At 38.7% G+C, this 21,278-nt stretch overlaps 1 long non-coding RNA gene across 3 annotated transcripts in view; it reads right to left on the bottom strand.

Moving 5' to 3' along the window:
• LOC309872485 overlaps nt 1–21,054 on the bottom strand; it is a 155,385-nt gene extending 134,331 nt beyond the window's left edge. For all 3 annotated transcript variants that reach the window (XR_014315894.1, XR_014315895.1, XR_014315896.1), the window contains exons 1-2: nt 20,899–21,054; nt 8,271–8,437 (exon numbers count right to left, since the gene is read on the bottom strand). This is a non-coding gene — a long non-coding RNA (uncharacterized lncRNA). The remainder of the gene's footprint in view (nt 1–8,270; nt 8,438–20,898) is intronic.
• Nucleotides 21,055–21,278: the final 224 nt, after the last annotated feature.

Here is a 21,278-nt window from a genome sequence, read left to right as displayed (position 1 = left end):
CACATGGCCTTGTTTTGAGGTCACAAGCTAGTAAGGCATGAAGACATATCAATTACTCAAGGAATGGGGCAAATTTTGAAAGGTCAATGATACCATCCTCTGGAGTTTATGCATGATTAGCCAGCACAGACCTGCACAGTCACTCAAGAGATATATTTGTGTACTTAGGCACAAGGCTGTAAGACAAGACTCACAGATACTATTACTGTGAGGCTGCTACTGCTACTATTTGCTGATTTGGGACTTGAGGCCGATCATATCATCTCTGGGTGCTGGTTTAAACACTAGTAAAATAGAGTAACAAGAATTACCTATTTGTGGGGTATACTGAGGTCTTACCACAGACATAATTTTTATCCTTGTTCTGAAATATTGCTAATTCTTATTGTCTAATGTTCCTTCTGGGTGCTTCATTGGCTCAGTTGGTTAAGAGTCTGTCTGCCTGCCTTGGGCTCAGTAATGATTCCAGGGTCCTGGGATCAAGCCCCGCATCAGGCTCCCTGAGCAGTGGGAAACCTGCTTCTCTCTCTCTCTGCCACTCTTCCTGCTTGTGCTCTCATTCTCTCTGTGTCACATAAATAAAATCTTAAAAAAAAAAAAATAAAGTTCCTTCTGCAGTTGGAAGAAACAGAAATAGGGAAGTGAAAGAGAATTAGGTAGCACAGGCAGGTGGCCCTGTGTAGGGTAGCTCTCCCCAGGGCTTAGGCTGCTGACTACTCTCTTCCCGTCACAGATATCTCTCTAAGCCTTAGGAGGAGACTGTCCTTGGTAAGGGTCATGAAACATAAGCCTAATTTGCTTCAAATTAAATCCACCTCTGTCTAGAAGCTTTCTATAACATTTTCCCCAATTTTTTAAAAAGTTACCATTTATTAGGTGCTTACTTTATGTGAGCCATATATGTACTTGTCAATTTTTCTCAACCTTGTCAATACTTTAGAATCACTCAGGAAGCTTTTAAAATTTAGCAAACAAAAAGTAAACTCAAAATGGATTAAAAACCTAAATGTGAGACCTGAAGCCATAAAATTCCTCAAAGAAAACATAGGCAGTAGTCTCTTGGACATGGGCCTTAGGGCAAGGGAAATAAAAGTAAAATTAAACTATTGGGACTACATCAAAATAAGAAGTTTCTGCCCAGCAAAGGAAACCATCATCAAAACAATAAGCATCTTACTGAATTGGAGAAGATATTTGCAAATGATATATCTGTAAAGGGTTAACATCCAAAATATATAAAGAACTTCTACAACTCAATGCCAAAAAAATCCAATTAATAAAATGGGCAGAGGACCTCAATAAATATTTTTTTCTAAAGAAGACATACAAATGACTGACAGACACATGAAAAGATGTTCAATATCAGTAATTACCAAGGAAAGGCAAATCAAAACCACAATGAGATAACAGCTGGTACCTCTCAGGATAGCTAAAATCAAAAAGACAAGAAATAACAAGTGTTGACAAGGATGTGGAAAAAATGGCCCTTCGTGCACTGTCCGTGGGAATGAAATTGGTGCAGTCACTATAGAAAACGGCATGGAGATTGCTCAAAATATTAAAAATAGAATTACCATATGATCCAGTAATTCCACTACTAGGTATTTACCCAAGGAAAATGAAAACGTCAATTCAAAAAGAAATAAGTATTCCTATGTTTATTGCAGCATTATTTACAATAGGCATGTTATGGAAGGAATCCAAGTATCCATCCACAGATGAATAAAGAAGTTGTGGTATACACATAAAATGGAATATTGCCTCGCCATAAAAAAGAATAAGATTTTGCCATTTGCAACAATATGACCTAAAGGGTATTATGCTAAGTGAAATAAGTCAGACAGAAAAAGACAAATACCATATAACTTCACTCATATGTGGAATTTATGAAAACAAAGAAAAAAGAGATTAAAAAACAGACTCTTCAATACATAGAACAAACTGGTGGTTGCCAGAGGGGAGGTTGGTGGGGGAATGAGTGAAATAGATAAAGAGAATTAAGAGTACACTTATTGTGATGAGCACTGAGCATGTATAGAATGTATACAATTATTAAATCATTATATACCTGAGACCAATATAACACTGCATATTAATTACACTTCAAGTTTTTGAAAATGTAAAATATACCAACCTGAAACCTACTGAAACTAAATCTCTAGGGGCGAGGCTTGAATATCTATAGTTTCTAAAAGCCCCACCAATGATTCTAATGTGCAACGAGGGTTGAAATTCTTGGCACACTATACTACTTTACATATTTTAACTTCTTAAATACTTACACAAACGTGAGAGGGAAATCTTATGACTGTTATACGTGAATAAACCAAGGTTCAGAAAGGGTTTTACTCAAGATGAAATCACGGAGTTGTAATTCAAACCCAGATAGGTCTGACTTCACAGAACACTTTGCTATATCAGTTCCCAACTTTATATGCCTCTTAAGAAAGAACAGCCTTTTTCTTTTTTAAGATTTTATTTATTTAATTGACAGAGAGAGAGATCACAAGTAGGCAGAGAGGCAGGCAGAGAGAGAGGGAGAAACAGGCTTCCCGCTGAGCAGAGAGGCTGACACAGGGCTCAATCCCAGGACCCTGAGATCATGACCTGAGCAGAAGGCAGATGCTTAACCCACTGAGCCACCAAAGTGGCTCCCAAAAGAATAACCCAAAAGAAATAAAGCGTTTCCTATGTTGCCCAAAAGAACAACCTTTTAATGCAAACTTTTACAAATGGCAAAATACAGTGATGGGTACAATATCAAATAATTATTTTCACAGCAAACGTGACCTTAATTCTAATCCTACAAGAAACAATAGAGTAAAGCCATATTCGAGTTTCGTTCTAAGTTGGAAGAGTCCTTTACAACCAGCAAAATTCCTAATAATCTTTATAAAAGAGAAACTTTTTGGTGATGAAAATCCCAAGTATCATCTAGGATTGGAATGTGTCCTATTTGATGTGGCCTTGGAGGTTCTGGATACAGGGTAATTAGCAGTAACTCAGAACACACTGTACCTCAAGCCTACCCACTCTCCCTTTCACAATCCTACATCTTCCTTTTTCTTGGATTCATTGTTCACTTTGATAAAGTACATTCCCAACTAATTATTTCAACAAAGATCTGTAGGAGAAACCTGAGAAACCTGATGCCATGATTTGCATTCCTCTAAGCTTAACCTGTTTACCCCTTGGGAAGCTTTTAGGATTTGATCTCTATTCTTAGTTTTCTAAAATTTCACTATGACAAGTCTAGGTGTTGGTTCTATTTCATTCATCTTGGTTAACATTTTCAATTTGAAGATTTGTAGCTTTTCTTTTTTTCACTGAAATAGTTTGACATGCAATGTTACATTAGTTTCAAGATTACAACAGAGTGATTTGACAAGTCTATACCTTATACTACGCTCACCACAAGTGTAGCTACCATCTGTCACCATACATCGTTATAATGCCACTGACTATATGCCCTATGCTGTACCTTTTATCACCAAGACTTTTTCATTCCATGACTGGAGACCTGTTTCTCCCATTCCCCTTCATCCAGTTTGCCCATCCTCTTAGCCCCTGACTTGTATCTTTCTTAAACTCAGAGCAATCTGCTTTTATCATTACTTTTTTTTCTCCTCTACATGCTCTTCTTTCTCTTTTCTAGTGTTTCTATATATGAATATTTAAACTTTCAGATCTATTTTGAAATTCACTGAAGGAGAATTCCTTCTCCTCTACCTTCTACTCATTAATTTATTCTTTAGTCATCTCTCTTCTATTAATAAACCTTCTATTGATTTATTTCAACAACCAAAAATTTAATTTCCTAGATTTCAAACTGACTCTTTGATGTGGTTGCAGAATCCTTTCACAACACACTAAAAATACTAATTTCATTTCTTCACCCAGAGTCCTTTCATTTGCTTTATCAACTCTCTTGAGAGTTTAGTTCCATTTGTTGAATTCAGTGCCTTTTTTTTTTTTTTAAGATTTTTACTTATTTGACAGAGCGAGAAAAAGAGAGAGAACACAAGCAGGGAGAGCAGCAGGCAGAGGGAGAGGGAGAAGCAAGCTCCCCATTTAGCAGAGACACAGGACTCAATCCCAGGACCCTGGGATCAGGACCTGAGCTGAAGGCAGATGCTTAACCAACTGAGCCACCCAGGTGCCGCAAATTCATTGCTTTTCTTACGTGGGGGTTAGTTTTCCACAAAATTTTGATGATTCTTTTATCTCTTGATCTTTATATGTGCTAATTAATTAATACCTGATCAGTGGAATAAAAGTAAGATTGTGTGAATATTCTGTGCTCGAGTCTTTTGCCCAATTGCCTTAGTATCCTTGAATATAGTCTGAATCAGTTATCACTAAGATAGCTGTAAAATGGTGATTTTCAGGTCGCCTGGGTGGCTCAGTCAGTTAAGCATCCTACTCTTGATTTCAGCTCAGGTCTTGACCTCAGGGTCATGAGTACAAGTCCTAAGTTGGACTCCACACGTAAGTAAGCATACAGCCTACTTTCTTCTTTTTTTTACTTTTTAAAAAAATTTAAATTAATTAACATACAATGTGTTATTGGCTTCAGGGGTACAGGTCTGTGATTCATCAGTCTTATATAATATCAGTGCTCATTACAATACAAACCCTCCCCAGTGTCCATCACCCAGTAGAGCCTACTTAACAAACAAACAAACATAGAAGGGACACCTGGCTAGCTCAGTTGGTGGACCATGTGACTCTTGATCTCAGGGTTGTAAATTCCAGCCCCACATTGGATGTAGAGATAACCTTAAAATAAAATCTTAAAAAAAAAAAAGTACCATAGAAAATAAATTTACGGGGCACCTGGGTGGCTCAGTGGGTTAAGCCGCTGCCTTCAGCTCAGGTCATGATCTCAGAGTCCTGGGATTGAGTCCCACATCGGGCTCTCTGCTCAGCAGGGAGCCTGCTTCCCTCTCTCTCTGCCAGCCTCTCTACCTACCTGTGATCTCTCTCTGTCAAATAAATAAATAAAATCTTAAAAAAAAAAAAAGAAAATAAATTTACGTGTTTATTAAAGGGAATTATTGCACTTGCTGGCTCCTTGGCCGAGAATTTGAACATTAAATGAGATAGAATCAGGTGAGATGAAAAAAAAATATTGGTCGGTATTCAAGTTATTACAAATGTCCCATTTGGGACTTATGACAATAAATTCAAACTTATTCATTCATTTATATATTCAAATATTATCTTGACAGGCGTTTATTATGAGCTAGGACTTTGCTATAGATTACTCATTTTTTTTAACTACTCATTTTCTATATTGAATCTGCACTAAACATAATTCACATCTTCTTTAGCTTTTGTTCTTAGCAGATGTCATTGTAAAATTTCTTCAGATGCTGATGATTCCTCATTTAGTGTCTATTGAGACCTACCACATCCCAGGCATGGGGGATACAATAGCAAATGGATGAGGCCCCAGCCATCATGGAGCTTGTATTTCAGTTGAGGGAGAAGGCAGACAAGCGAAGTAGTAAAATAGTTGCAAACTGTAGTGAGTACTAAAAAGGGACACAAACAAGGATGGAAGGAGGATATTACAGGAAAGAGGGCTTCATTTGGGTAATTAGGGGAGGTTTCTGAGGGCAGGGATTGTTGCTTCACTGCACTCTCCTTAGCATCCAAAACATGCCTGGAATGTAGCAGGCATTCAGTAAATGAATAAGGAGATAAATCAAAACCTGAATCAAAAGGATGCTAATCATTCAAGGAGAAGGGCATTCCAGGTAGAGGAAACAGCATGAACAAAGACTCTGAAACAACCTAACTGTCCATCAATAGATAAATGGATAAAGAAGATGTAATACATATATAGGATTATATTTAATGGAATATTACTCAGCCATAAAAAAGAATGAAATTGGGGTGCCTGGGTGTCTCAGTGGGTTAAAGTCTCTGCCTTCGGCTCAGGTCATGGACTCAGGGTCCTGGGATCGAGTCCCACATTGGGCTCTCTGCTCAGCAGGGAGCCTGCTTCCTCTTCTCTCCCTGCCTGCCTCTCTGACTACTTATAATCTCTATCAAATAAATAAATAAAATTTAAAAAAAAGAATGAAATCTTGTCATTCAGGATAAGAAGGATAGACCTAGAGAGTATTATGCTAAGTGAAATAAATCAGAGAAGGACAAATACCATATGACTTCACTTTTATGTGGAATCTAAAAAACAAAACAAATGAACAAACAGAAACAGAATCATAAATACAGAGAATAATCTGGTGGCTGCCAGAGGGGAAGAGTTTAGGGGGATGGGTAATGGGGATTAAGAGGTACAAACTTCCAGTTATAAAATAAGTAAGTTATGGGGATGGAAAGTACAGCATGATGAATACCACCAATAATATTATAATAATGTTGTATTGTAACTACACTTACCTTAGTGAGCATAGCTTAATGTGTATAGAATTGTTAAGTCACTATGCTGTATGCCTGAAACTAATATAACATTGTATGTCAACTATACCTCAATTAAAAAAAAGTCCATAGAAAAAAAGTTTAAAAATAAAATTGCAGTGTTATATGCAACTGATGAATTACTGAATACTATATCTGAAACTAATGATGTACCATATGTTGGCTAATTGAATTTAAATAAAGAAAATAAAAATAAAAATAAAATTGTATTCCTTACCTCATTTTACGGATCAGCCACTGAAGTAGGAGGAACTTATGGCCTGAGTTGAGTATACATTATTTCTTCACCCCAACTGACCTTATCAGTATTTCTTCCACTATCAAAGGCAACAATCAAAGGGACCAAATAAACCTCAAACAGGACATGCAAAACTATCATCCCATAATTATTTGGAGCCATCAAAGTGGGATAAAAATAGACTGAATTACTCAAGGACTGCAGAGTGACAACCAAATTTATCCAACTCATTATCTTTTCTATCCTCCAACCTACAACTACAATAAGACAGAAACAAATTTGGAATTACTGTGATATTGTTATGGGGTGAAACTTATTATGAAAAATTCCCTATGTGTACAAATAGCTTAATGAAAGAGAAAATGTTAGATGTGAACTAGTTCAAAAGGAATAAATAGTTTTCCTTTAAAAAATTCAAATCAGGTGTACTTTTCATTATTGCTCCATATTAAACAGTTAACATATTTTCTTTCATTTAATTCTCACAACTACCCTGGAGGTCAATTTTAATATTTCCATTTTATAGATTGGCTTAGAGAAGAAGTCACTTACCTAAAGTCACACAAATGAAATTACCATGATAATAATGGCAAAGTCAAGTCTGACTTTTATTACTTTGTGTGTAGATATAACACCTTTAGTAATTACTTTATATTGGCATTATTTGAAAAATGGCTCATCAAGGATTCTAAATAAGTTGTTTAAACTGGAATCATCTTGGTTTCTGGGGTGTCTGGGTGGCTCAGTGGGCTAAGCATCTGTCTTTGGCTCAGGTCATGATTCCAGGGTCCTGGGACTGAGCCCCGCATCAGGCTCCCCACTCTGCAGAAAGCCTGTTTCTCCCTCTCCCTTTGCCTGTCTTTCTCCCTGCTTGTGTTCTGTCAAATAAATAAGTACAATCTTAAAAAAATCATCCCGTTTTGAAAACAACCCCTTTATATTTTTATAGCATTTGTCACAAAGTGCTTTCATTGGATTTTTACTATATCCTTTGAGGTAGGGGAGCAGATGTAATAAGGAAATGGAGGCAAAGCACATGATTCTCTGTGTTACAGCCTCTCTCTGTTCCTCTGTGACTTGTGTGCTTCCATGCCCGGGCCCCACACTTGAGTAAAAGTCCTTTGAGGGATGGGGTTCTGCCTATATTCTCTCTATAGCCTGGTGCCAGCAACCCTGTGGGCACTCAGTCACTATTTTAAACAACTTTGGTGAGTTAAAAATGATTTACAGTAAACTGCACATATTTAAAGCATTAAGTTCTGACATATGTACACATCTGTGAAACTAACACCACAATCAAGGCATTAAATATATCAAACATATCCATCACTCCCAAAAGTTTCCATGAGCACTTATGAATGAACAAAACCCAAATCTTTGGGGACCTAGGACAGTACTGTGCTGCTTCTCTTACACTTGATGGAAGGCTATGCTTTTATATGTTATTTTGCCTGGTGTATGCTGTTATACATTTATGGAAAAGAACTTAATTGAAGATAAAACATTTTATTTGTAGAAGCCCAAAACATATATCATTTGAAGTACATATGGAGTCTGCCATTTGGGAATTAGAACATCCTACCTGCTTCCTGATGAATCACCAACTCAGTCCTTCCAGAGATTTTGTCTGGGTCCTGCTCTTGAATCCCAGGAGGCACCCAGGTTTGCTGTCTTTATGATTACTTCCCTTTTTGCTTCCCGCTTAGGCAATTTTAGGCAGTACTGCTGCCATTGGTTTCTGTTTATCTGCTGAGAGTGATGGAGAAACTCTTAGGTTCCTGACCTAGACTGCCTGTGTTCAAATCCTGATTCTACTTCTTATAGGCTGTAGGGCTTTGGGTAGGTTACCTCTCTGCACAGAGCCTTGTAGTTTGACAGTACATTTTTGGTAAATGTTACATATAACTATTTTCTCTGAAAACTGGCTTATATACTATTCAGCCCACATGGCAGAAATGTCCAAAACTCCTGCCTCACAAGAGAATGATCCTCCCTTCCTCCCACAGCATCCCTCCTTCCCTTCCTCCTACCTCTAGTTTTTATGTCTGTACCTTTTTAGAGACTAGTCCATTAAAAGCAGAATCCTAACCAATAATACAATGATGTAATTTAGAAAACACCTACTGGGACTCAGTTGATTAAGTGTCTGATTCTTGATTTCCACTCAGGCCATGATCTCAGAGTTGTGAGATCAAGCCCTGAGTCAGGTGTGGAGCCCATTTAAGATTCTCTCCCTCCCTCTGCCTCTCCTCCCCCACCCCCCTTCTCTCTCTTCCTTTCTAAGAAAAAAAAAAAATCACTAAAATTGGTTCCACTTCTCTATTTCTCTCTGGAACCAAGGAGTATTTTAAGTCTAACCTACATGAAAGGGACTATAAATATCTTTTTTGGCAAATATATGTGTATTTGTATCCATAGACACACACACACACACTATACCTATATAGTACATATATTTAATGTGTATATACATATATGTATAAATGTATATTATATGAACACTCACAGATAAAGAACAAATCTTACTGCTTAAAGCAGACAACCAAAATCTGATATCCAATAGTCTTTAGTGAGTTACTGACTTTCGATGACATTGTTTCACTGTACATAAAGATGTTAGCTAGCATAAACTCTCCCAACGTAATAGCTAATAAAGACACATTAACGAAGCAGTCATATCAAGTGTTTTATGTATGTATGTATGTATTACTTTTGAAGTTTATTTAGTTTTTTAGTAATCTCTACACCCAATATGGGGCTCACACTCACGACCACCAAGATCAAGAGTCACATGCTCTTTCTATTGAGCCAGCCAGGTGCCTAGTCATATCAAATGCTTTAAACTGTCCTTGAAAGGGGGGGGACACAAGGAGCTCATTAACTCCCCCCTTGTACATAGGATAAAGCTACTTTCTCTTTGCACCTCCTTTCCTATGATCAAAATTCTTCCAAAGAACTGCCTATACTTAATTTCTAGTGACTCTCCTTTCTCTCTTGAGCTCACTCCAATCAGGTCTTCCTCCTATTGTCATCAAAACTGCACTTACCAAAATCACTAGTGACCTCCGTGCAGTCAAATCTAAAGGATAAATCTCAGTTCTTTCTTCATTCTGTCTATTAGTTGTTCTTTTCTTCCTGAAATACCAAGATAGCCCCCACCCGCAGTTTTTTTCCTATCTCAATTTTCTTCTCTGCCTTCTTTGTTGAGTTTTCCTTTATCTTCCCAACCTTTAAAAAGTAGATATCCTCTGGGACACCTGGGTGGTTCAGTGGGTTAAGCCGCTGCCTTTGGCTCAGGTCATGATCCCAGGGTCCTGGGATTGAGTCCCGCATCGGGCTCTCTGCTCGGCAGGGTGTCTGCTTCCCTCTCTCTCTCTGCCTGCCTCTCTGCCTACTTGTGATCTCTGTCAAATAAATAAATAAAATATTAAAAAAAAAAAAGTAGATACCTTCTTCTCTTCCCAATCTATATACACACACATTTGTTGGAGTTCTCATCCAGACCATAACTTTAGTATATGTGCTGCCGAAGCGAGCACCAGACCATAACTTTAAATACCTATATGCTATTGCCTGCTAAATTCATATATCTAGCCCAACTCCCACCCAAACTCCAGACACGTTTATATGTCCAATAGGCTATATAATATCGCCACTGAGATATCTGTAGGCATCTCAACAAGCCCAAAACTAAACCTTCTGCCCCCTTAGTCCAAACCCCCATAATCTCATGTTCCCACCACTCAGTTTTTTACTTAGTGAATTGATATTTTTAAAATGTAAATTTGATGGGGTGCCTGGGTGGCTCAGTGGGTTAAAGCCTCTGCCTTTGGCTCAGATCATGATCCCGGGGTCCTGGGATTGAGTCCCGCATCGGGCTCTCTGCTCGGCAGGGTGTCTGCTTCCCTCTCTCTCTCTGCCTGCCTCTCTGCCTACTTGTGATCTCTGTCTGTCAAATAAATAAATAAAATATTAAAAAAAAAAAGTAGATACCTTCTTCTCTTCCCAATCTATATACACACACATTTGTTGGAGTTCTCATCCAGACCATAACTTTAGTATATGTGCTGCCGAAGCGAGCACCAGACCATAACTTTAAATACCTATATGCTATTGCCTGCTAAATTCATATATCTAGCCCAACTCCCACCCAAACTCCAGACACGTTTATATGTCCAATAGGCTATATAATATCGCCACTGAGATATCTGTAGGCATCTCAACAAGCCCAAAACTAAACCTTCTGCCCCCTTAGTCCAAACCCCCATAATCTCATGTTCCCACCACTCAGTTTTTTACTTAGTGAATTGATATTTTTAAAATGTAAATTTGATGGGGTGCCTGGGTGGCTCAGTGGGTTAAAGCCTCTGCCTTTGGCTCAGATCATGATCCCGGGGTCCTGGGATCGAGCCCTGCATCAGGCTCTCTACTCGGCGGTAAGCCTGCTTCACCCCTCACTCTGCCTGCCTCTCTGACTACTTATGATCTCTCTCGTCAAATAAATAAATAAATAAATAAATCTTAAAAAAAAAAAAAGTAAATTTGAGGGCACCTGGGTGGCTCAGTCAGTTAAGCATCTGCCTTTGGCTCAGGTCCTGATCCCAGGGTCCTGGGATGGAGTCCCGCATCAGGTTCCTTGATAAGCAGGGAGCCTGCTTCACCCTCTCTCTTTCTCCCTCTCAAATAAATTTTTAAAAAATGTAAATTCGATTGTTACTTTTCTGCTTAAAACTCTTCTATAGCTTCCCATTTTACTCAGAATGAAAAGTCTTTAATTGTGATCTATAAGCCCATATCTGATCTGTCTCTACAACCACCATCTATATCAACTCTCTGATTTCATTCCCATTGCTCTTCTTCTTGCTCACCCCACTCTATCCACAATGGTGTCCTTGCTGTTTCTTACCCATATCAAGCATATTCTCACGGCCTTTATACTTTGAATATTTTCCAGATATTCATATGTTATTCTCTAACTTCCTTTATCAGCTAGGCTTTTCCTAAATATCCCAAATAAGATAAATCCTCTCATCTCTTTCAGTCCCCTATCCCGATTTATATTTATAACACTTTCTTGGGGCACCTGGATGGCTCAGTTGGTTTAGCATCTGCCTTAGGCTCAGGTCTTGATCCCAGGGTCCTGGGATCAAGACCTGTGTCAGGCTCTCTGCTCAGTGAGGGGACTGCTTCTCCCTCTCCCTCTGCCTGTTGCTTCCCTGCTTGTATGCTCTGTCTCTGTCAAATAAATAAATAAAATCTTTTAAAAAACCCAACTACTTTATTTTGAAACATTGTAGATTCATAGACAGTTGTAAGAAATAATACAGATAAATTCTGCATATTCTTTACTCAGTTTCCTCCAATGGTCACATTTTATAAAGCTATAGTACAATATCCCCAACTAGGATACTGACATTGATACAGAACATTTCCACAGTTCCATCACCACAGGGCTTATGTCACTCTTTTATAGCCACACCCACTTCCCTCCAACCTCCACCGCAGCTGTAACCCCTGGCAACCACTAATCTGTTCTCCATTTCTATAGTTTTGTTATTTCAAGAATGTTACATAAATGGAATTATACAGTATTAACCTTTCGGGATTGCCTTTTTCTAGTCAGCATAATTCTCTGGAGATTCATCCAAGTTGTTGTGTCATAGCATTTTTTTTTTTTACCACCTAACATATATATTTATTGCTAAGTTCCCTGACAGCAGGGAATCCATTTTGCACATTATACTCTTAATGTAGAATAGTATAAATATTTGTTGAATAAATGAAGTCCAAACTCTTTAACATGGCCTAAAAGACCCCAAATGAAACATGCTCACCTTTGCAATCTCATCTGGCACTTCCATGACACCCCCTATTCTGCTACCCAAATCCCATACAGACCTCATTTATGACGAGATCGCCTATACACTCTTGTTTTATCACATTTGCTGTTGAGAACAGTGGGTTCTCAAACTTTGGTGTACTTGAGAATCACTTGGATGGTCAGGTTTTTGTTTTTGTTTTAAGATTTTACTTATTTGAGAGGGAATGAGTGTGTGTGTGTGTGTGTGTGTGAGAGAGAGAGAGAGAGAGAGAGAGAGAGAAAGCAAGCAGGCAGGGGTAGGGACAGAGGGAGAGGGAGACAATCTCAAGTAAAGAGATTGTCCACACTGAGGATGGAGCCTGATGGGGCACTTGATCTCAGGACCCAGAGATTATGACCTGAAACCAAGAGTTGGAGGCTTAACCAACTGAGCCACCCAGGTGCCCTAGATGGTCAGGCTTATTAAAACATCGATTGTTAGCTTTTACCCTAAGTTTTTTATTAAGTAGTTCTGTGATAGGGCCTAAGAACCTGAATTTTTGACAAGTTCCCAGGTGAAATGTTGATGTTTTGCTGGTCCATGAATCAATCACACTTTGAAAATCCCTGTTAGAACATTTTTTATTTCCCTCCCCCATTCACTTGCCTAGTATTTTACTTAACCTTCAGTCCTTCTCTTACCCCAGAACAGGGTGTTCTATAGTACACTCTACTTACCCTATCACATCATTTATCTCACGATATTACAGTATCCTAGTTATGTGTGCTTTTCTACTACCAGCCTGTATCCTCAGCACCTCTCACTGTTTGACACAGAGTAGGCACTCAATGTATATGATGACTGAATAGGTTACTTAATCTGGATACTTTAAAAGAGTCAACTGAGGGACACCTGGGTGGCTCAGTGGGTTAAACCGCTGCCTTCGGCTCAGGTCATGATCTCAGGGTCCTGGGATCGAGTCCCGCATCGGGCTCTCTGCTCAGCAGGGAGCCTGCTTCCCTTCCTCTCTGCCTGCCTCTCTGCCTACTTGTGATCTCTCTCTGTCAAATAAATAAATAAAATCTTTAAAAAAAAAAAAAAGAGTCAACTGAAACAGTACCATCACAGTCAGAGGATATTTAGAAGGAAAGGAGTCTATGTGGTAGAAATAAAAACATCAAGGATCCCTTCAATTCTTGGAACACTGAAAAATCTTTTTTAAAAATTAAAAAAAAAAAAAAGGATCCCTTCATTGATAAGTTGAAGGAAAAATACAGCAATTTTTTAAGTTAAGATTTTCTAGGAACTGTTAGTGCTTGTTGCAATTGTTTTCAACTAAAACAGCACACACTGAAATAATGACTGATGACAAAGCTCAAGCATGCAAGTTAATGGGCCATCTGGGTGGCTCAGTTGGTTGAGCAATGAGTGTCTGACTCTTAGTTTTGGCTCAGGTTATGATCTGAGGATCCTGGGATGGAGTCCTACTCTAGGCTCTAAGCTCTGGGCTTAGCACAAAGTCTGCTTAAGATTTTCTCTCTTGGGATGCCTGTGTGGCTCAGTGGGTTAAGCTGCTACCTTCAGCTCAGGTCATGATCCCAAAGTCCTGGGATCGAGTCCCACATGGGCTCCTTGCTCGGCAGGGAGCCTGCTTCTCTCTCTGCCTCTGCCTGCCTCTCTGCCTGCTTGTGTGCTCTCTCTCTCTCTCTCCTTCTCTCTGACAAATAAATAAATAAAATATTTAAAAAAAAAAAGATTTTCTCTCTTCATCTTCCACTCTCCTTCTTCTCTCTCTCTCTTTCTCAAATAAGTAAGCAAAATCTTAGGGGAAAAAAAAAGAACATAAGTTAAGATATTTTACCCATTACTTTTTCAATAATTATTTCAAAATCTATTTTGTTCTTCTAAAAATGTACTTCTTTGCCTTCAGACTAAACATCCCAAATCACAGGACTATCTAACACAGCCAGGGCTTCAAAGAAGACTTTCACTGACCCCCAGAGCTGGCCAGTTGTTGAAATCTGAACATATTTGCTTGCATAGGTCTATAAATCATTACCTGAAATTCCAAAATCCAGAAAAGCTTTAGAAACCTAAAGTTTTTCATAAGGCTAAGGCAAACTCATTTAGCAGGAAATCTGACCTGATATATAATCTATATATATGCAGATATTATATAGATTATATAGCCTTTATTTTATCATACTTAGGGTTAATACTAATGTATTCTTATTGGCATGACTATTAATATGTTTCATTATAAGATGCTACTCCGCACCCACTGAGGTATTACAGAAAATATGGTATGTGCATTATATTCAAGCCTAAAATCTAACAATTCTGAGTTCTGAAACACATCTGGCCCAAGCGTTTTAGATAAAGGAGAATGCCTATATTAAGTATGAGATATCGATTTCTCTTACTCTCTATTTTTTTATCTACTATATTCAAAATATGTACCCAAATAATGCCCTATATTTATTATTTTGTATCTGAAAAAGTGGTCTTATTGAAAAGTGCTTTCCTTGTTTTATCTGTTTTAATATCAGCTAAACATTGTTGAAAACTCCATGTTTCTTATTCACATGTGAGATTTTTTAAATCAGTTTACAGGAAATGCTATACTTCTTGGGATCCTTGTGGCTCATTTCCATCAGATGAATCATCATCATCCTCACATGAATCATAAGCAGAACAATTTAAAGTATAGAACTAAAAAATATATTTAGTAGGAACACTATTTCAAAATGCATTTAAAAGACTAATTCACATTTACAAACCACTGACATCTAGCAGTCTCAGCTGATGAAAGTAAAATTTTTATAGATTAAGATGTAAAAGGAACAACAGTAAACATATTATCATTATAAAGAGCAAAAAACAACTAAAATATATTTAGGAATGAACTGAACAAGAAATATGCAGGATTTAAAAAAAATATTTTATTTATTTATTTGACAGAGACTCAGGGAGAGAGGGAACACAAGCAGGGGGAGTGGGAGAGGGAGAGGGAGAAGCAGGCTTCCCACTAAGCAGGGAGCCTGATGTGGGGCTTGATTCCAGGACCCTGTCATGACCTGAGCTGAAGGCAGACGCTTAACGTCTGAAATGTGCAGGACTTATGTAAAGAAAATGCTACTGAGAAACCAAAAGAAAATGGGTAAATCAAGGGGCTGTGTTTTTAGATGGCATAATTGGTTTCAAAAGGAAAAGTAATCAGGTGAATTTAAAGTGAAAGAAGTTTATTTGAAGGAAGAGAGGTATCTTGAATAGATCCCCAAGAGCAGAAAGGGTAACAAGGTCTTAGTAGGGGCAAACCAGGCCATGGAAAGCCCCAGAATCTCAGGCAGCTGCCCTGCCACCCTCTTCTGGCTTCTTAGCTCTGCTTCTTTCCTGCCTCTCAGGGCCCACTTTCTCTACACTACCTATCTGTGGGTCAAACCTCTCTCCCTGCTTTACCTTTGTGTCATCATTTTCTAGGTCAAGAGACCAGGTAAGACTAATTGCAAATTTCTGGGAGAAACAATCTGATTGGACCAGCTTTCTACCAACTTGCTAGTCTAATCAGCTATAGCAGAGGAGGGGAGGGTCAAGTACACATCTACTCATTCACAGAAGATAAAGAAAGATGCATTCTGGGACATGGGGGAGTAGTGCAGACAAGTTGAAGGGCATGTCTGTTACAGATGAGCAGATTCCATATTGTGGAGAGGCAATATGACATAGAGGTAAAAAGCACAGGCTCTGTTTCCTGACCTCAACAAGTAATCTATACATGAGTTTCCTCATCTGTGAAATGAGGGTGGTAACAATTGAGTTCTGTAGATTAAAAAACACAAACAGCACTAAAAAAAAAAAAAACCCTACAGAGTTATTTTTATAATATGCCCATTTTCCCTAAATTAATCCAAAAAAATTAATGCAATTTCAATCAAAATCACAACTCTTCTAATTTGACAAAGTAAGTTTAAAGTTACTATGAAAGAGACCATGAAACACTGTATCTATTATCTATGGCAAGGATGACACAGAGTAGAATGGGAAGAGAACATAGACTGATGCAAGTTACTGGTAATGTTGTAGTTCTTAGGTTGGTGGTTTGCTTCATGTTATTATTTTTTTTAAGATTTTATTTATTTGACAGAGAGATCACAAATAGGCAGAGAAGCAGGCAGAGAGAGAGGAGGAAGCAGGCTCTCCACCGAGCAGAGAGCCCGATGGGGGACTCGGTTCCAGGACCCTGAGATCATGACCTGAGCCGAAGGCAGAGGCTTAACCCACTGAGCCACCTAGGCACCCCTCATGTTATGTTTTTTAAGTTTTCTACATATCAAATATATTTTAAAAAGACAGTTCTTAAAGAATACTCCCCAAAATGAATCTATTAAGCAGGGATTTACCCCACCAGAAATTTAAAAACAATGTTAAGATATATTAAAATAATAATATTGCCATCTAGTAACAAATAAATCAATGTTATAGAAAATAAAGTACACATGGAAACAGTGCAGTACAGATTTTAAATCTATAGTGAAGATTGAGTATTTTTTTTAAAGATTTTATTTATTTATTTGACAGAGAGAGAGAGATCACAAATAGGCAGAGAGGCAGGCAGAAAGAGAGGGGGAAGCAGGCTCCCCGTTGAGCAAAGAGCCTGATGCAGGGCTTGATCCCAGGACCCTGAGATGATGACCTGAGCCGAAGGCAGAGGCTTAACCCACTGAGCCACCCAGGTGTCCCTCAAATAAATAAACAAAATCTTTTTTTAAAAAAATCCCATCACCTTAAACTTCTACTTATTTTACTTACCTATGGGTTCTGATTCTGATTAATTCTACATATACTGAGTTTTTACATAGTACAAAATTGTGCATAATTTTATGGTATACACTTTATATAACCTTACCACATATTTTTTCTTGTATTCCTAGTTATCTTTATATTTAGTGTACAAATCATGTCAGGAGAGTCCATTCTCCTCTACTCCACTTCCCTCTCCCCCTTCTAAATAAGTTTCTTTGAAAGTTATGACCAGGAGGGGCGCCTCAGTGGCTCAGTGGGTTAAAACCTCTGCCTTTGGCTCGGGTCATGATCCCAGGGTCCTGGTATCGAGCCCCGCATTGGGCTCTATGCTCAGCAGGGAGACTGCTTACCCTCCTCCCCCTGCCGCCTGAATCTATGCCTATTTGTGCTCTCTCTCTGTCAAATAAATAAATTAAAAAAGAGAAAAGAAAAGAAAAAAAAGTTATAACCAGGAAAAAAAAAGAAAGAAAGAAAGAAGAAAGCTATGACCAGGGACTCATGGGTGGCTCATCCTGTTAAGTCTCTGCCTTCGTTTGGCTCAGGTCATGATCCCAGGATTCTGGAATCAGTGCACATCAAGCTCCTTGCTCAGTGAGGAGCCTGCTTCTCCCTCTGCCTGCCATTCCCTCTGCTTGTGCCCTCACTCTCTCCTCTCTCTGACAAATAAACAAATAAAATCTTAAAAAAAAAAAGTGATGACGATTTACAGTTGTCTCTTGAACAACACAGGAATTAGGGGCACCAACTCCTCCCAAGTAGAAAATCCACACATAACTCTTGACTCCCCCCAAACTTTGTTATTATTATTATTTAAGTAGGCTCCATGTCCAGTGTGGAGCCCAACAGAGGGCCTAAATTCACCACCCTGAGATCAAGATGTGAGCTGAGGTCAAAAGTTGGACACCTAACAAATTGAGCCACCCAGGCACCCCAAAAATCTTCATTAATAATAAACTGACTATCTTACTGACAACATAAACTGTTAACACATATTTTGTACAATAAAGTAAGCCAAAGAAAAATATTAAGGAAATCATAAGGAAAATACATTTACAGTACTATACTGTATCAAAAAAAAATCCACATATAAGTGGATGGAAGCAGTTCAAATCTGTGTTATTCAAGAGTCAACTGTACTTTCTCAAGTGAATTTTAGTATCATTTTCTTAAGATCTATTTTTTTGCATTTTAATTTAAACTTTTGACATACAAATAACTTAGAGATGAATTGTATTCTTTGCTATGTTAGTCCATCTGACGTTATATGTTCTTCCTTTTTGCAAGACTTTTCTCTCCTTCAGCAAATGACCACCATAGGCCATATTAAAAAATGGTAATAATGGGGCACCTGGGTGGCTCAGTGGGTTAAGCCTCTGCCTTCAGCTCAGGTCATGATCTCAGGGTCTTGGGATGGAGCCCTGCATCGGGCTCTCTGCTCAGCAGGGAGCCTCCTTCCTTCTCTCTCTCTCTGCCTGCCTCTCTGACTACTTCTGATCTCTGTCAAATAAATGAAGTCTTTAAAATAAAACAATACCCATAGTTGAATTCTCTAAACTGAACCCCCACCATGTTATAAGGTGGAAGATGTAGCTGCGTTAAAAAAAAAAAAAGGTAATAACGTGTGGCTTAGTTGGTTAAGCATCTGCCTTCAACTCAGGTCATGATCCTGGGATCCTGGGATTGTGCCCCACATTAGGCTCTCTGCTCAGTGGGGAACCTCCTTCTCCCACTACCCCTCCCCTTACCGCCTGTGCTCTCTCAAGTTCTATCTATCTGAAATAAATAAATAAAATCTTTAAAAATATTGTAATATTTGTAATTACATTTCATTCAAAGGTTAATATTCCTGATATACAAAAACACTTATAATTTTTAAATGTAAATACTTCAGTTTTAAACCAGGAGTAATTGCACAAAAACAGAGCCAATAAATATACGAATGATGTTGTTTTATAGTCAACAAAAATGTAAATTAAAACAAGATGACAAAGATGATAAAAATGTTCAAAAGGTGATAAAGATCTCAAAGCCTAACAGTACTGAAGATTAGCAAGAAGTTGAAGACACAGGTAGAAAAGTAATAAATATATCTCATGAGGAGAGTCTGGTAACATCATCTAGACTCTTCTTATAAGAGAGTATTCTGTGGGGTGCCTGGGTGGCTCAGTGGGTTAAAGCCTCTGCCTTCAGCTCAGGTCATGATCTCAGAGTCCTGGCATCAAGTCCGGCATCGGGCTCTCTGCTCAGCAGGGAGCCTGCTTCCACCTCTCTCTCTCTCTGCCTGCCTCTCTGACTACTTGTGATCTCTGCCTGTCAAATAAATAAATAAAATCTTTAAAAAAAAAAAAAAGGAGTTATTCCTTTCATCCAGTAATTATATTGCCATGAATTTATTATAAGGAAATAATCAGAAATATGTACAGATTTATCTATGAGAATAATTATCTAGAAGAGTTTTTAAAATGAGTATTATTCTTTTTTTTTTTTTAATTTAAATTCTAGTTATTTAACACTTAGGGTAATACTGGTTTCAGAAGCAGAATTTAGTGATTCATCACTTACATATAACACCAAGTACAAGGGCACCTGGCGAGGAACCTGGGTGGCTCAGTGGGTTAAACTGCTGCCTTTCGCTCTGGTCATGATCCCAGCGTCCTGGGATAGAGCCCCATATAGGGTTCCCCTCTGAGCGAGAAGCAGGCTACTTCTCCCTCTCCAGCTCCCCCACGCTTGTGTTCCCTCTCTCACTATCTCTGTCATAAACGAATCTCTAAAAACAACAACAACAAAAACAAGGGCACCTGGATGGCTTAGTTAGTTAGCAGCACTCCTGATTTCTGATCAGGCCATGATCCCACGGTAGTGAGATCAAGCCCCTCATGGTACTCTGTGCTGAGCACGGAGTCTGCTTTGGAGTTTTTTCTTTCTCTCTCTCTCCCTGCTCCTATCCTGCTTGCACACACACACACACACACACACACACACACTCTCAAATCTAATAAATAAATATTAACACCCAGTACTTAACCACAAGTCCCCTCCTTAATACCCATCACCCATTTAGCCCATCCGCCACCACCTACTTCCCTCCAGCAGCCTTCAGTTTGTTCTCTATAGATAAGAGTCTCTTATGGTTTGCCTCTCTCTCCGTTTTTTCTCTCTGTCTCCTTTGTTCATCTGTTTTGTTTCTTAAATTCCATATGAGTGAAATCATATGGCATGTCTTTCTCTTATTTTCTTTAGCATAATACACTCCAGCTCCATCCACATCATTACGAATGGCGAGATTTCATTCCTTTTGATGACATCTTGTATTATTTGTACATGTGAAAAACTGTAAATACCCTAAAAGTCCAACAGTTTAAGGACTGGTTGAACAAATTATATCCACACAGCCATTAAAAATGATTATTTAAATTTACCTGGAATGCTAGGAGACACTTCTGTCTTTAAAAACAAAACAAAACAGAACAGAAAAAAACTTTATGTGCCTATGTGAAGTCTCCCAATTTTAAATACCAGGGTGTTAATACTGTTATTTCTGGGTGGTGAGATGGTGGGTGAGTGGTGAGGTCAACTTTCTTTTATAAACATTTATGTACTTACTATCAGTTTTGCAAGGAGCAGGCACTTTTTGAAAGCAGTTTTCTTCTTATCATCATAAAATACAAGGAAACTATTACTTTGAGGGGCTGGGTCGGGGGGTGGGGGGGGGGGCGCGGGCGCGGGGCGAGGAGCGGGCACGGGGCGAGGACCCGCAGGGACTGGGCGGGGTGAAAAGGCTGGCGAACGCGGGAGCCCCGCCTTGCGGCGCACGCAGACCGGAAACACGCCATGCGGAACCTTGGGAATTCTGGGTAATGCACGGAGGCCGCATTACTTCACGAGAACTTGTCATTTGAAAGAAAAACTAATTACCGCTTTCTTTTAACACATCATTTGCTATTGACTTGTAGGGACTTTCTATCTAGGGAGGCGAAAGGGGA

Source organism: Mustela nivalis, assembly GCF_964662115.1.
Source record: "Mustela nivalis genome assembly, chromosome: 8".
Classification (NCBI taxonomy): domain Eukaryota; kingdom Metazoa; phylum Chordata; class Mammalia; order Carnivora; family Mustelidae; genus Mustela; species Mustela nivalis.
The sequence above is the reverse complement of the archived record's forward strand: the minus strand, read 5'-3'. Positions and strand labels throughout refer to the sequence as shown.